Source organism: Notamacropus eugenii, chromosome 6 (assembly GCF_028372415.1).
Source record: "Notamacropus eugenii isolate mMacEug1 chromosome 6, mMacEug1.pri_v2, whole genome shotgun sequence".
NCBI lineage: Eukaryota > Metazoa > Chordata > Mammalia > Diprotodontia > Macropodidae > Notamacropus > Notamacropus eugenii.
In genome coordinates this window covers 205929751-205943076 of record NC_092877.1, presented here as the reverse complement: position 1 = coordinate 205943076, position 13326 = coordinate 205929751, and the positions used below count along the sequence as shown (strand labels likewise).

The window sequence follows — 13326 nt, the reverse complement described above, 5'->3', positions numbered from 1 at the left end:
GCTCATTGGGGAAATGGTACCCTATACAACAAACGAAATAAGTAACTCCGTAAGTTTGTGGGCTACAGAACATTTAACAAGCCAGTTACACCTTCATATACAGGTGTATCTCTACCTACACCTATTCTGATCCCTAGGTAACCCTGGCACTAACCTTACAACGCTTTTTCATGTAGTAGTTGATTAATAAAAGTGCTGAATTCAGTTGAATCTCACTATATGGAGATACTTTGGAAACAGATTCAAATCAACCTGTAAGTTATAAGGAGAAACCTTTCTAAAAATGCAAATTCTGAGCATACCAAGAAATAAATGGGCAGGCAGCATTTACTGCCATCCATAGAAATTAAGGCAGCAGACAAAAATACACAGAAATGCAATCTGTTGAACAGCCTGAGCCAGATCTTTGGCTGTATGAAGTGTCCAGCTCACTACCCTCCATTTTTGCCCCCCTCCCCCAAATTTGACAGAAAGCTATATCAGCATTCTCTATAATTTGCTGCAGAGAATCCTTTGAGATGGGCATTTTCCATATGGAACAATTGGTGATGATTACTAGTGTTCTTAGTCAAACAAAAACCTCTCCAGTCCAATCAGGCTTTTATTGACAGCGATTGTTCTGTTTTGAAGATGTTAGGGATATTTAAAACAAATTCCCAGACCAAAATCTGTTCTTCATCCTGTGCATCAGTGAGTTAGAAAATGTGTCTTCCAAGATGAATTACATAGCTGTCTCTCTGGTAACACTTCTTCTCTGGGTGTTAACTCTAGGAGCTCATAATAAGGATAGTAGACCAGCAGTCCACCTACACTACTCATACCAATACATATATATATATATGAGTGTGTATGTGTGTGTGTAGTAGTAGTAGTAGGTCTGGAAAGGATGTTAGAGATCATCAAGGCCAATGCTGCCCAAACAAAGATGCCATTCTACTAGTGGATCATAGAATCATAGACTTAGAGCCTGGAAGAGACCTTAGATTTCATCTAAAGCAATGCTCTTATTTTATTTCTGGGGAAACTGAGGCTCCAGGGAGAATAAGGAACTTGCCCATGCTCACACAGTGTCAGAGGTAGGACTCGAACCCTGATCTTCCTGACTCCACATCGAGCACTCTATCCATCACTACACCAGAGGTGTCAAACTCAGGGCCCCCTTGCTGCAAGTGACCTCAGAACTCTCAAGTATCACTTGAACCAGATTAAAATGTAATTGAGAAATGCTTAGCAAAATAGAACTATAATACACCAGAGATAATGTTAACTCACAGTTACTGAAGTCAGTATGGTTGCTGACCTGTACTCGGCTGCCCCTCATTCTCAGAGTCTCACCTGGCTGATCTCCAAGTCAGCTGTCACATCCTCCTTGTCAGAATGCAACAGGCAGATCTCTCCTCTGTAGTTTATGCTTCTCAGTATCCACTCTGGTCGCTTGTTATAAAATGGGAATGATAAAAGCACTTGTCCTTCTGACTTCATAGACTTGAAAACTGTAAAGTGCAATGTAGATGTACATTATGTGTTATGATTATTGTTACAAGACCTCAGGGACAACCCAAGCAGCCTCCCATGAGGAGAACATCCCCTGATCAGATTCAGCCTTCTCTGTGTCGTAGATGAGAGAGCAAAGCCTAGGTCAGACAGATGGTTAGCTAACGAGTAACACTGGTATGGTGCTTATCACTTACCAGGACTACAGTAAGCGCTTTACAGATATTGCCTCGTCTGAACCTCATGACAAACTTGAAAGCAGGTGCTATTACTATCCCCTTTTTACAGATGAGGAAACTGAGACTAACAGAGGTTAAGTGTTTTGCCCAGGGTCACACAAAGTGTCTGAGGCCAGCTTTGAACTTGGGTCTTCTTGACTCCAGGCTCCATGTTTCTTCATCCACTGGGCTACCTACCCTGCCCAGAATTAGTAGCAGAGTTGAGTTACTGAGTCTAGAAGGCAGATTATCAAGCGGCCACTATCTCAGTCTGTTTTCTCAGCAGCATCCTTCAGTACCTCAGTCAAAGTTTTAGCAAAGAAGTCGAACTAAAAGCCAAGGTCGATTGAGTGCCTTAATGGTCATTATGAGGTGTCAGGGTAAAGGAGGTCTGACTGTCCCCAAGAGAAAGAAAGCTGGAATCTTGGTTCTGCTACTTCCTCGCTGTGTGGTAGTTCCATATAGCAGTAAGCTCTAAATCCTGTGTTCCTGTGACTAACCACTATCCTGAGGCAAATATGATCAGCTGGCAAACTCTTCTGTAGGTTGGCTTTCTTCCAGAAGAGGGAAGCTGTGCTTTCAGTTATCATAGCTGAGGCTCTGTGCCTTGACTGTAAGTTTTCAGCAGCCTGCAGAACTCCAATGGGTCTTCTTCATTTCCTAGAAACACAGGAATTTTGAGAGCTCAAGATACCTGTGATACCATCTAGTCTAATACCCTCAGTTGACTTACGTATACAGAGCTTTCCCTTGTCATTCTGTTTCCTTTTTATTTTTTTAAGGGAAGAATTAGAATTCATTGTTATCCCCAACTTAGCAGTATCCTGGCCTTATACAAAGAGTCCTTTCTTTAGGTGTGTACCTTTTCAGTCATGAATACCGTCATAGAAGATTCTTTGGGTGCTCATTCAGCAGCACCCAAATGGGAGGCAGACAGAGCCCTCATTTTTCAGTGAGAAAAACAACACCTGAGAAAATGAAGTAATTCAACTGAAAGGAGAGGAGACTCAGCCGCAGGACTTGAGTGTCACAGTTCTAGCTTTCCAAGTCCTCTCAAGCACAAGTTTAGCAGATAATCAACTTCATGTCACTCAAGAGCTAGAGTACCTCTGAGTATGAACTTATTTGCAAAACATTAGGGAGGATGAAGGAAGACTAAGACAATTTTCCACTACTTTCTGGAGTTCAGTGCAGGTTATTTCAAATAAATACCCTAATTAACTTAAGTCCTCATTTAAGATCTGCTGAGCACTCTAAAATCATTGTAGCTTTGTCCAAGGTCAGCAGACCAGAAGAAGGGCAATCCTGTACAGAGTCAAGCATTTAAGTGTGATTAAGACTGTGAGCAGAGGAGCAGAAGTACTCCCTAGGTGCACAGACATACTCAGAGGTCAGGTCACCTTCCTACTTGAGTGGAAGAGGAAGAGCTCTCCCAGCACCGTTTTTGTATAGACTCCGGCTCTGAGACTTGCATGGCTGAATGGGGTAGGGGTGATTCAGTTAGGCAGAATGTCCTCTTGGTTTGTTCCTGGTAGCTGGTAACCGGTCACAGATAGTGGCTGACTCAGCTGCTTTGTGTTATTTCTGGTAGAATTTGTGACCACTGACAAAGGACGGGATTGAATTATATCATCACTGAGGGTCTCTTCTAGCTATCATCCTCTAATTAGTTTAAGTAATTTGTAGTCATATCTGAGTCTCTATGGCCCTGTTTGGGGTGGTTTACCATTTCCTTCTCCAACTCATTTTACAGATGATGAACTGAGCCTTGCCCATGGTCACAGTTAGTAAATGTCTGAGACCATAGTTGAATTCAGGAAGAGGAATCTTTCTGATTCTAAGCTCAGTGCTCTAGCAACTGTAACACCTACATGCTGCCTGTTCTTCTCCCTACCCATTTTAGTAGGTGTTTCATTTCTTGTCCTTGATTGATTGACTGATGTCTCATATGCATGGAAATACTTAATGACTTCTGTCTATTTATTATACTTTAAATAACTACTTTAAATCATATCTTATGGTATATATATATAAATGGAGGACAACAATTAGGATGACTGAAGGTGGCCCAGGATGCAGTGGGAGACCTTGGCCCTTTTAAGCTAAGGTAACTCTTCAGGTTCTCACTTTGAGTGAGGCTAGGCCCATTAAGTGGTGCTCATTGCACAGCCTTCCCTCACTCAGATCAAAGTCACCTGCAAGTCACCATCATTTCCCTGATGTCATGGTCTTCTTCAAGAATCAGGGACAAATCACAACCTGAGAGTAGTCCAAGCTTCCTGAATGGGGATCCAGTTGGCCAATTCTAGTTGGGCAACTCAGCTCCTCCCTTCCCCTCTCCTCCTCTCCACCTACCTGAGGGTGTTTTGGTCAAAGGAAGATAACTTTTGATGACTGAAAACTACCTAGTTAACTTGGGGGTTATCTGGCTCGATTTCTTTCTCAAAGACCAAACCTCAAACTGGATTCACTCTGGATCTCATGAATTGGGCAATAGGTCCCTGCCCAAGTACCACTTAATGGTTATTTTGGGGCCCTCTTGGCTTAGAGTGAATATAAATAGTAATTGTTTCTCTTTTGGCCAGCAATCTTGAGGGTCTTCTCCTCCCAATTTGATTGTTTGTTTGGTTTTTTTATTAAAGGGAGCATCCCTTGACTAACTTTTTAAAGAGGCCTATTCACTGAAGGTGTTACCTCACTCAAAGCAAGAACTTGAAAAGGCTTTAGCTTAAAAGGGCCAACATCTCCCATTGCATCCTGGGCCATCTCTAGTCATGTTAATCAATATCTGGCCACTGGACCCAGATGGCTATGGAGGAGAAAGTGAGGCTAGTGACTTTGCACAGCCCTCCCTCACTCACATCACAGTCACTTTCAAGTCATGTCATCATCTCCCTGAGGTCTTTGACAACCAAGGACAAACTACAACCACAAGCACACACAAAAATGGAGGACATTTTTATCTTGTCTTCTCTGTAAGTTTCTGGGGAGGGAGCTTAAGTTCTCCCTAAGTCTCTAATGCCTTTCAGTGTTGTGTATCCAAAGAGCATTAAACCAAGCATTTATTAAGTGCTTACTGCATACCAGCCACTGTATTAGGCATTGGGTATTCAATAGAAGAGAACTATCCCTTGATCTTAAGCAATTCATATTCTATTGGGTGTAGAAATGCTGTTGACTAACTCACTAAGTGAAACATATACTGGTACATATACTACAGAAACCTACTAGATAGGTGACCCTCAACAAGCTAATAAATTTTTGATAGCCTTGGTTTCCTCATCTTTAAAATGAGGATAATAATAGCACTTCTATCATGGGACTGTTGCTAGCATCAAATGAAATTATGTACATATGTGTGTGTGTGTGTATATATATATAAAGTGCTTTGAAAAATCTTCAAGTGTAATATAATTATTAGGTGTTATTATTTATTGTACATGAATAAAACCATAAATAATTTATCCATGAGGTGTCAGGGCATCATGAAAGTAACATCAGACTAGAAGTTAAGATACCTGAGTTATAAGCCCAGCCCTGCTACTAACTTACTATGTTACTTTGGAAAAAATTAATTGGAAAGCAGAATAAGAACCATATATGTTAACTACAATCATACAAAAAAAAGCATCAAAATTTGGAAAAACACGTAGAAGGAAAAGAGTTCGGAAGGAGGCACAAGCCGACAGGATGCTCTGTTACTATCTTTTAAAGTTAATGTATGCATTTTAAATTAAGCTACAAATAATTGAGTCTTAGTTTTATGTGTAATCATTTTTTAACTAGCATTTATCAAAAGTGCTTATAGCACAGTGCCTGGCACGTAGTAGGTGCTATATAAACAACAAATAAGCCATTTTGACTATTAGAAAATACCCAAATTAACTACAAAGGACATATGAAGGAAGAAGCTATCTGTGTGCAGAGAAAGAACTGATGTACATATAGAATGATACACACTATATATATGTACATATATATTTTTAATATATACATATTTGTGTCTAAAGATAGCTATCTCTAGGGTGGGGGAGAAGAAAGAATAAAAAGGTGGGGAAAGGGAAAAAAAGAAATTTACATGATAATTTTAAAAGGAATAACAAATTGTACATAATTCATTTGTTTCATGTGCAATCTTTTTTTAAAAAAATTATTCTGGTATGAAAATGCTTGTTTTAATAAACTAAAAAGAAAGTAAACAAAAATTACAAAAAAGTTATTATGTCATTATTATTATTATATAATGTTTTAAGGTTTGCAAAGCACTTTACAAATATTACCTCATTTGATTCTCACAACAACCCTGGAAGTAGTTGCTTTTATTATAACTGCTGCACAGGTGAGAAGGCATCTGATTAAGGCAAACAAGAGGTTAAAGGACCTGCTCAGAGTCACATAGTAAGTGTCTGAGGTCAGAATTGAACTCAAATCTTCCTGAATCCAGATCCAGCACTCTATCTATTGTGCTACCTAGCTGTCTTGTTTATGTATTGTAAAGTGAGAGTGAGGAGTTACAGAAAGGTGAACAGTCCATGTCCACATAAAATACACATTTAATGTTCAGGAACTTGTTGGAAGTTTGTTGGAAGAATTCATGTAGGGGATTTATAGAGGATATGATTCAGAGTCACAGAAGCTGAGAAGTTATGACCTGGGTCCACACTGATGTAATCATATCAATAAACAGTGGAGTACCCACTGAAAAATGTCACAGATTGCTGAACTATTGAAATATTAAGGTATTGTATTGTATATTTGAATGTTAGTTTTATTGGCTGCTACTAAGTTCAGAACAAAAGTTTTAGAAAGTAATATTGCCTGACCTTTTAACGCTCATTTTCTCTTCCCAGGAAGAAAATAAAGTGGGTCTATAAAATGAAGGGGTTGAGACCAATTGATTTCACTGGTTCCTCTTAGCTCTTAATCCCCAAATCTTAGGATGCTTGGGCATTAGATCAGACGACCTCTAAGATTTCTTTCTCAAATTTTCAGGAGGAAATGTTTACTTCTCAAAGTCCTAAGTGAGTCAGATATCATCTTGGTTCTAATACCAGCTTGCTAAGATGCCCCTAACCATATTATTTATACCAAATATGCAGAGAGGGTTTCTACACAATCAATGTACTTATTAGTCTGCTGTTTTGGTAACAAAGCCATAAGCTTCATGTTCCATAATCCCTACCAGTGTGGAATTTCTAGTATGACAAGTTTCGGTGGCTGAGCAAACATGCCCAACTTTGCCCGCACCTGAAGAGATCTTAAGTCTAGAAAAGTTAGCAGGAGCACATAGAAAAAAGGAGAAGGGAAGAAAAGCCAGGTTCTGGTATTATCATTTTGGTGTTGTTTTTCATAACATTTTATTGTAGGTAGAAAACCCTAGTGAAGATTCAGTTTGGAGTAAAGGTCAGTTAATATTTCAGGGGGTAACCATTCTAGTGCTTCAATTTCACAATGTTTTATTTTTTTTTCAGGTCTGAAATTTTGCTGGGAGGTCATACATTCTGTGAAATGGAGGTGCAGATGCTTCAGGAATCTTGGGCCACTTTCTCTCAATCTGACAGAGCACGGCCCTTCTTCAGAGAGATGGAGATCCAGGAGGGTAGGATGTACCTACTGCACAGTTGAGATGAAGTAGTCATCTGCTATTGGGATGGAATGAGTGAAAAGATAAGGAGGAAGCTTCAGGATTGAGGACTCTGCCACTCTGTATCTCCTTGTAGTCCTTTAACTCTATAATAACCCACACAAAGGTTTAAAGTCAATCAACAAACATTCATTAACTGCTTACTAGAGTTAAGTTATGCTGCTAGGGGCTGGTGATATAAAGATAAATGCAAAACAGTCCCTGCTTGTATTCTACCAAAGTGAGGACTCAAGGTTCAAAAATCAGGCAGTTGATAATGGGTGAGCCCCAGGGTGGTGATCTAGCTAGACGGCACAGTGGATAGAGTGGCCTAGGTTCAGATCTGACTTCAGCTGCTTACTAGTTGTGTGACTGCAAGTCACTTCAAGAGTTAAAGTTGTCTCAGTTTCCTCTTTTGTAAAATGAGCTGAAGAAGAAAATTTCAAACCACTCTACTATCTTTGCAAGAAAAACCCCTCCCCTAAAGGGGTCACATAGAGTCAGACACAACAACAACAAATGGAGCGAAATAGAGAAAATTCTACTTCTTTGCCCTCATCATCCTACTGGGTGCATTTGAATTATTAAACTGTGTGCCTCCAGTTTTTCCTGAATTCCCTTCAGTTGGAGAGCTCCTGCTCTCCTCAATTTACTTCCATAACAACTGAGAAATCTATGGGACAGTGGATACCAGGGCTATTTTCACACCAACAAGGCAAAACGAGGAATTGGTTCTTGATAGAACTGGCAGAGACTTCAGGGGAGCTGTTTGGCCTCTGTGGGTCTTGGTGATCTTATCTATAAAACTGTGATTAAGAAAGCAATGATTTCTTAAGTGTCCATTATGTGTCAGGTTCCATGCTAAGAACTTTGCAAAAGTATCTCATTTGATCCTCACATTAATCCTGTAAGTTGGTGCTCGTAACAGTTGGGGAAAATGAGGCAAACATAGATTAAGTGACTCACTCTCACAGCTAGTGAGTGTCTGAGGTCACACTTGAATTCATGTCTTTCTGACTCCACTGTACCACTTTACAGTCAAGAAAACTGGCTTTGAGCTCTGCTTCTGGCACATACTGGCTTTGTGACCAGAAACAAATCACAAACTCTCAGCGCCCCAACCAACTTTCCTGCATAGTAAGCTATAGATGAGTTGATTTTCTGTTTTCATGAAGAGCAATACCCCATACAGATGAAATCAGAAGTCAAAACAAAGCATCTTACCGACCTGAAAGAGGTTTTATTCATTTATTGTTGTCATACCCGTTTTACAGATGAGGTGATTGAGGCCTCCTGCTTAAAGTCACAAAGGGAGCTCTGAAGTAGTTATCTCGGAGTGGTGTTGTTGTTGCTGAGTCATTTGTTTCAGGCGAGTCTGCGTCTCCATGACCCCATTTGGGGTTTTCTTGGCAAAGTTACTGGAGTAGTTTGCCATTTCCTTCTACAACTTATTTAATCAGTGTACAAACCAACACTGGCTCTTTATTATCTATTTATTACCTGGAGATCCAGGAGGTTCTAGCAGTTTTGGTTCCACAAGAACAGAGAGTCAGGAAAAAGGTCTTTCTTTCCCTGAAGCTGAAAGCCTGCATACATACCCCTGTGAACCCTGGCCCAACCACATAGAGCAAGAAGCAGTGACTGCTCAGAAAATAGAGATCACTTCAGTTTTCTCCTCCATACTGATTCAATCCATGACAGCATCACCTTCCAGACCCTGCCTGCTTAGATCTGGGAGGACCATCTGATCTGTCTTACTGCAGCCAACCATCTCAACTTGAATGACTTCCTGCCTTATCTGTGCTGACCACCTGTTCTCTCCTGCTCTACTTACATTCCAGGACTCAATATATTTATTGTCTGCTAAACTAATGATAACTGCCTGACTCTTCTTCCTAGTTGGATACCTACCCCTCTCCCCTAATACCTCCTAGGCAGGCAGGTGATATATAGCCTCAAAATATTCTTTAGGTACCCTGAGGCTGTATTACCCGAAGCATTTCATCTTAGCAGAGTGGAAAGAACAGCATTTTTGCCCATAATAGGCACTTCATAATTATTTGTTGAATGAACGATTGGACGGATGTTTCAAAGTGAAAAATCCTTAGGGAAAACAAAACTTATTCTCCAGGGACACTTTGCTAGTGCAGTGGATAGAGTACCAGCCCTCAAGTCAGAAGGACCTGATTTCAAATTCTGCCTTAGACACTTACTAGCTATATGACCCTGGGTAAGTCACTTAACCCTGGTTTCCTCCAAAAAACCAAACCAAAACAAAAAGCTACTTCTCATACCCTTTACAGCATGATCTCAACACTTGATACATCATTTCATTTGGAGAATAATAAGAAAGGACCTTCCTAAGGTACATGCCTTCAAGCATGTACCTATCTCTGACCTGGTGACCCAGAGTCATCACAGCCAAGTTCTTCTGTGTCCCAGACTTCAGATAGCTAAGCCACATGACTCACAGATTGTGTCTCTATGGAATAACACACAGCACGCAGGAAATAAGCTGACAGATACCCTAGGAAAGATACCCAGAAACAGCCAGAACATGGGAAGCTCTGAAAGAATATTAAATTAATACTAAAGAATATTAGGTTAATTTACATGGCAACATGGAGCCATTAAGGGATTTTGAGCAGTGGGGGGAACTGAGCAGATCTGTTCCTTAGGAAGATTAAATAAGCAGCACCATGAAAAGAGTCTAGACTTAAGGCAATGAAAATGGAAAAGAAAGGATGGATAAGAAAAGATAGTAATCTAGATCATAGAAGTGAAATTGACAATTAGCAATATGAGTGTGGGGAAGGGGGTAAGCAGGAAGCTTTGAACATGTAACTGGGACACTGGTGGCATCTAGGTGGGTTGAGGGGTAAATATATAATTACAAAGTATAGATAGTGGATGCAGTAAACCATTCCTTCTAGAAGTTTGACAGTGAAGGGGGACAAAGGATGAGGCAGTAAGGAGCTTTAAAGGGAGAAGGGACAGAAGGCTGTTAAGGATGATGAGAATAATGATTCACATTTAAATCCTGCTTTCAGGTTGACAAGGTGTTTTTTTCCTTCCCAACAGCCTTCTGAGGTAAAGGCTATAAGCATTATTGTCCCAGTTTTTACAGATGAGTAAACTGAGGCTTGTGTAAGTGTTGGTCAAAAGAAGTGTACAAATTGTGAGTGTCAGAGTCAGGAATTAAAACCGAGTCTAATACTCATTCAGTTTACTATAGGAAGAGGGGCTGAAGATGAAAGACCCCAAAGAAAGATGGTAAGGAAATAAGGCACCCTCTCCTCTAAGGTCATGTAAGGAATATTGATTTAATTTTCCAGACCACGTATTTAACAGAGAGGGAAAGGGGTTATTTTGAGTGATATAACCAGACAAGAACCAAATCCACCTGTTCTTGGTGGGGGATCTCTCATCAGTGGCTAACGCCCCAAGGAGTTTGACCAGCTCAGGTCATGCTTCCCCAGGTTCTTTTTATTTCCTACAAATGAATTCAGAATAGTAAGTTGCCTGTGCTTTCCACAGCTATAATCACTTGTCATAGCAAATGAAGTAGCCAGAATTAGATCATGAGAAGCGTAAGAGTCTCTGATGCTGGTCCATAGGGATTCTTCAAAGGAGTTGTCAACTCGAAAGAATTCAGCCCGTCTTATCTCCCCAGCTACAGAGAGCTAATCTGAGTTGTCTAGGTAGTCATCATAGTGTTTTTTATTCTCAGGATATACTTATGTAATTCTGTCAAAGAGATTCATGTTTACACATGGAGGGCGTCTCCCTCTTCCATGCACGATGAAGTGGCCTTGCAAATACTCTACTTCTGTTCGATATTTCATACAACAGTATCTGGGGATGGAACCGAGGTGGTGGGGAGGGGTCGGTCATGTGGCCAGCAGGAGTCCTTGGAACCCTATTTTCATTTACCTGGGCCACTTTCTAAAGGATAGGGCACTAGATCAGTCAGAGCGAGAGCCGCACACATCTACCTCTCCATTCTGAGCTAACTAGTCCTGTGACCATCTAGAACATGACCTGCACGTATATGAGAAGGGGCTCTTAATGTGAAGTGAAATTGTCCTCTTAATTCTGTGATTTCCCTTGGTTAATTATTCCCTTTTCATCCCATACGTAGCTTGCTTGGTATGTGTTTCTATGTGCTCTTCCTCATTAGATTGTAAACTCCTTAAAGGCAAGTCTTCTGACTTTTTTTGTATGCACTTTAACATGGTCCCTGGCATGCAGCAGGCACTTACTAAATGTTGATTGATTGACTGATTGCTTCCGAATTTGTTGCCAGGCCCTCAGGAGACTCAACATTGAATGTAAGAGGTCCAACACAAAGGCCATTAAAGCCTTCCCTCTCCTCCCTGCCTTCGCACTGGAAAATCTCATTATCTGTTTGCCTTTTCAGTCTCAGGAACTGCTTTTATGAGTCACCACGAGGCTGTAAATGAATAGATGAATAAGGCTTTTAAAAAATAAGGATTTCAGTTGAGCTATCCATCACTCAATGGAGAGTGGGAACATGTTTAATATTTTAAATTAGTTTCACCATTGCTACCACCTAATGCCAGAAGGTACAAATCTAATGATGCCAAGTGGATTTTACGTCACCTACATAGTGAGCACCAGGGACAGGCTGAGGTCTTGCCAGGAATCATAAAGCATAATACTTTGTTCAAAAAATAGTGGCTTTTCCCCCCCAAAGATCTTAGCTTTTAATATGTTTCTTCTTCCAGTGAACTAGATCCTGGAAAGTCATCCTCCTATGAGTTATCTAGACTGGGTCAAGGGACAAGGAGGTAGTCTTAGACTCAACACCTGTTCATCAGAATGTGTTATTCTTGATCTGACTTCCGTTGGCCATCTAAAACAAGAATGTCCCATTGCAGTAGAGCCTTGTCTGATCACTCTTGCCTTTCTCACCCCATACCTTGCTCTAAATTGGTTCTCTAGGGTGTCCTCTACCTTTGTTATAATCATAGATGGTGTTTATATGCTATTTTATAGTTTTAAAAGCACTCAGGATCTTAGATTTAGAGCTGGAAGCGATCTTAGAAGAAGGCATCTATTCTAACCCTCTTATTTTACAGATGAGGAAGCTGAGACCTAGGAACGTTAAGTGAGTTGGCTAAGGTTACACAGGTAGTAAGTGACAGGGTCAGGATTCAAACCCAGGTCCTCAGACTCCAAATTCAGCACTTTCTATCATACCACACTTCCTCCTTTAGATATATTTCTTCCTTCGCTCTTCATAAAAGCTCTGTGATCGAGGGAGAGGAGGTGTTATCATTCCCATTTTTTAAACAAAGAAATTGATTCTCATAGATTCCACATCTTGCCAAAAGGTTACACAAGCAGTAAGTAAATGGTAGTGCTAGAACCCAATACCAGGTACCCTAAGCCCAAATCCAGAGCTCTTACCACTTTATCACAGCTGTTATAACTTTGGTACCCGTGTCATTGAGGGTATGAATACAGACTAGGCTAGTGGGACAGAATCAGATTGATACAGGTGCCTTGTTGTTCAGTCATATCTGACTCTTTATGATCCCATTTAGGGTTTTCTTGGTAGAGATACTGGAGTGGTTTGCCATTTCCTTCTCCTGTTCAATTTCACAGATGAGGAAACCAAAGCAAATAGGGTTAAGTGCCTTGCCCAGAGTCACACAGCTAGTAAGTGTCTGAGGTTGGATTTGAACTCAGGACTTCCTGACTCCAGACCGAGCACTCTATCTGCTGAGGCACCTAGGCATTCCATATTTTGGGGTAGATTTGCCTCCCTCCTCCTGTTTTCTTTCTCTCCTCTACCAACTCCAGCCAGTTAAGCCAGCATTCTCCATAACTGATGGTAACTCAGCTGAATTGTGAAGGAGTCAGATCAGCTCTACAGCCTCTTTCTTCCACTCTGTTTCCATGTTTGGTGTCTAAGGCTCTGTCTGTGCTTGCTTTCTCCCCAGTCAGAATGCTCTACGCTCCCTT

General features: G+C 40.7%; 1 long non-coding RNA gene across 1 annotated transcript in view; it reads left to right on the top strand.

Moving 5' to 3' along the window:
• LOC140512619 (uncharacterized) overlaps nt 1-13326 on the top strand; it is a 69062-nt gene that overhangs the window by 42823 nt on the left and 12913 nt on the right. The window contains exon 2 of the long non-coding RNA XR_011969857.1: nt 7184-7311. This is a non-coding gene — a long non-coding RNA (uncharacterized lncRNA). The remainder of the gene's footprint in view (nt 1-7183; nt 7312-13326) is intronic.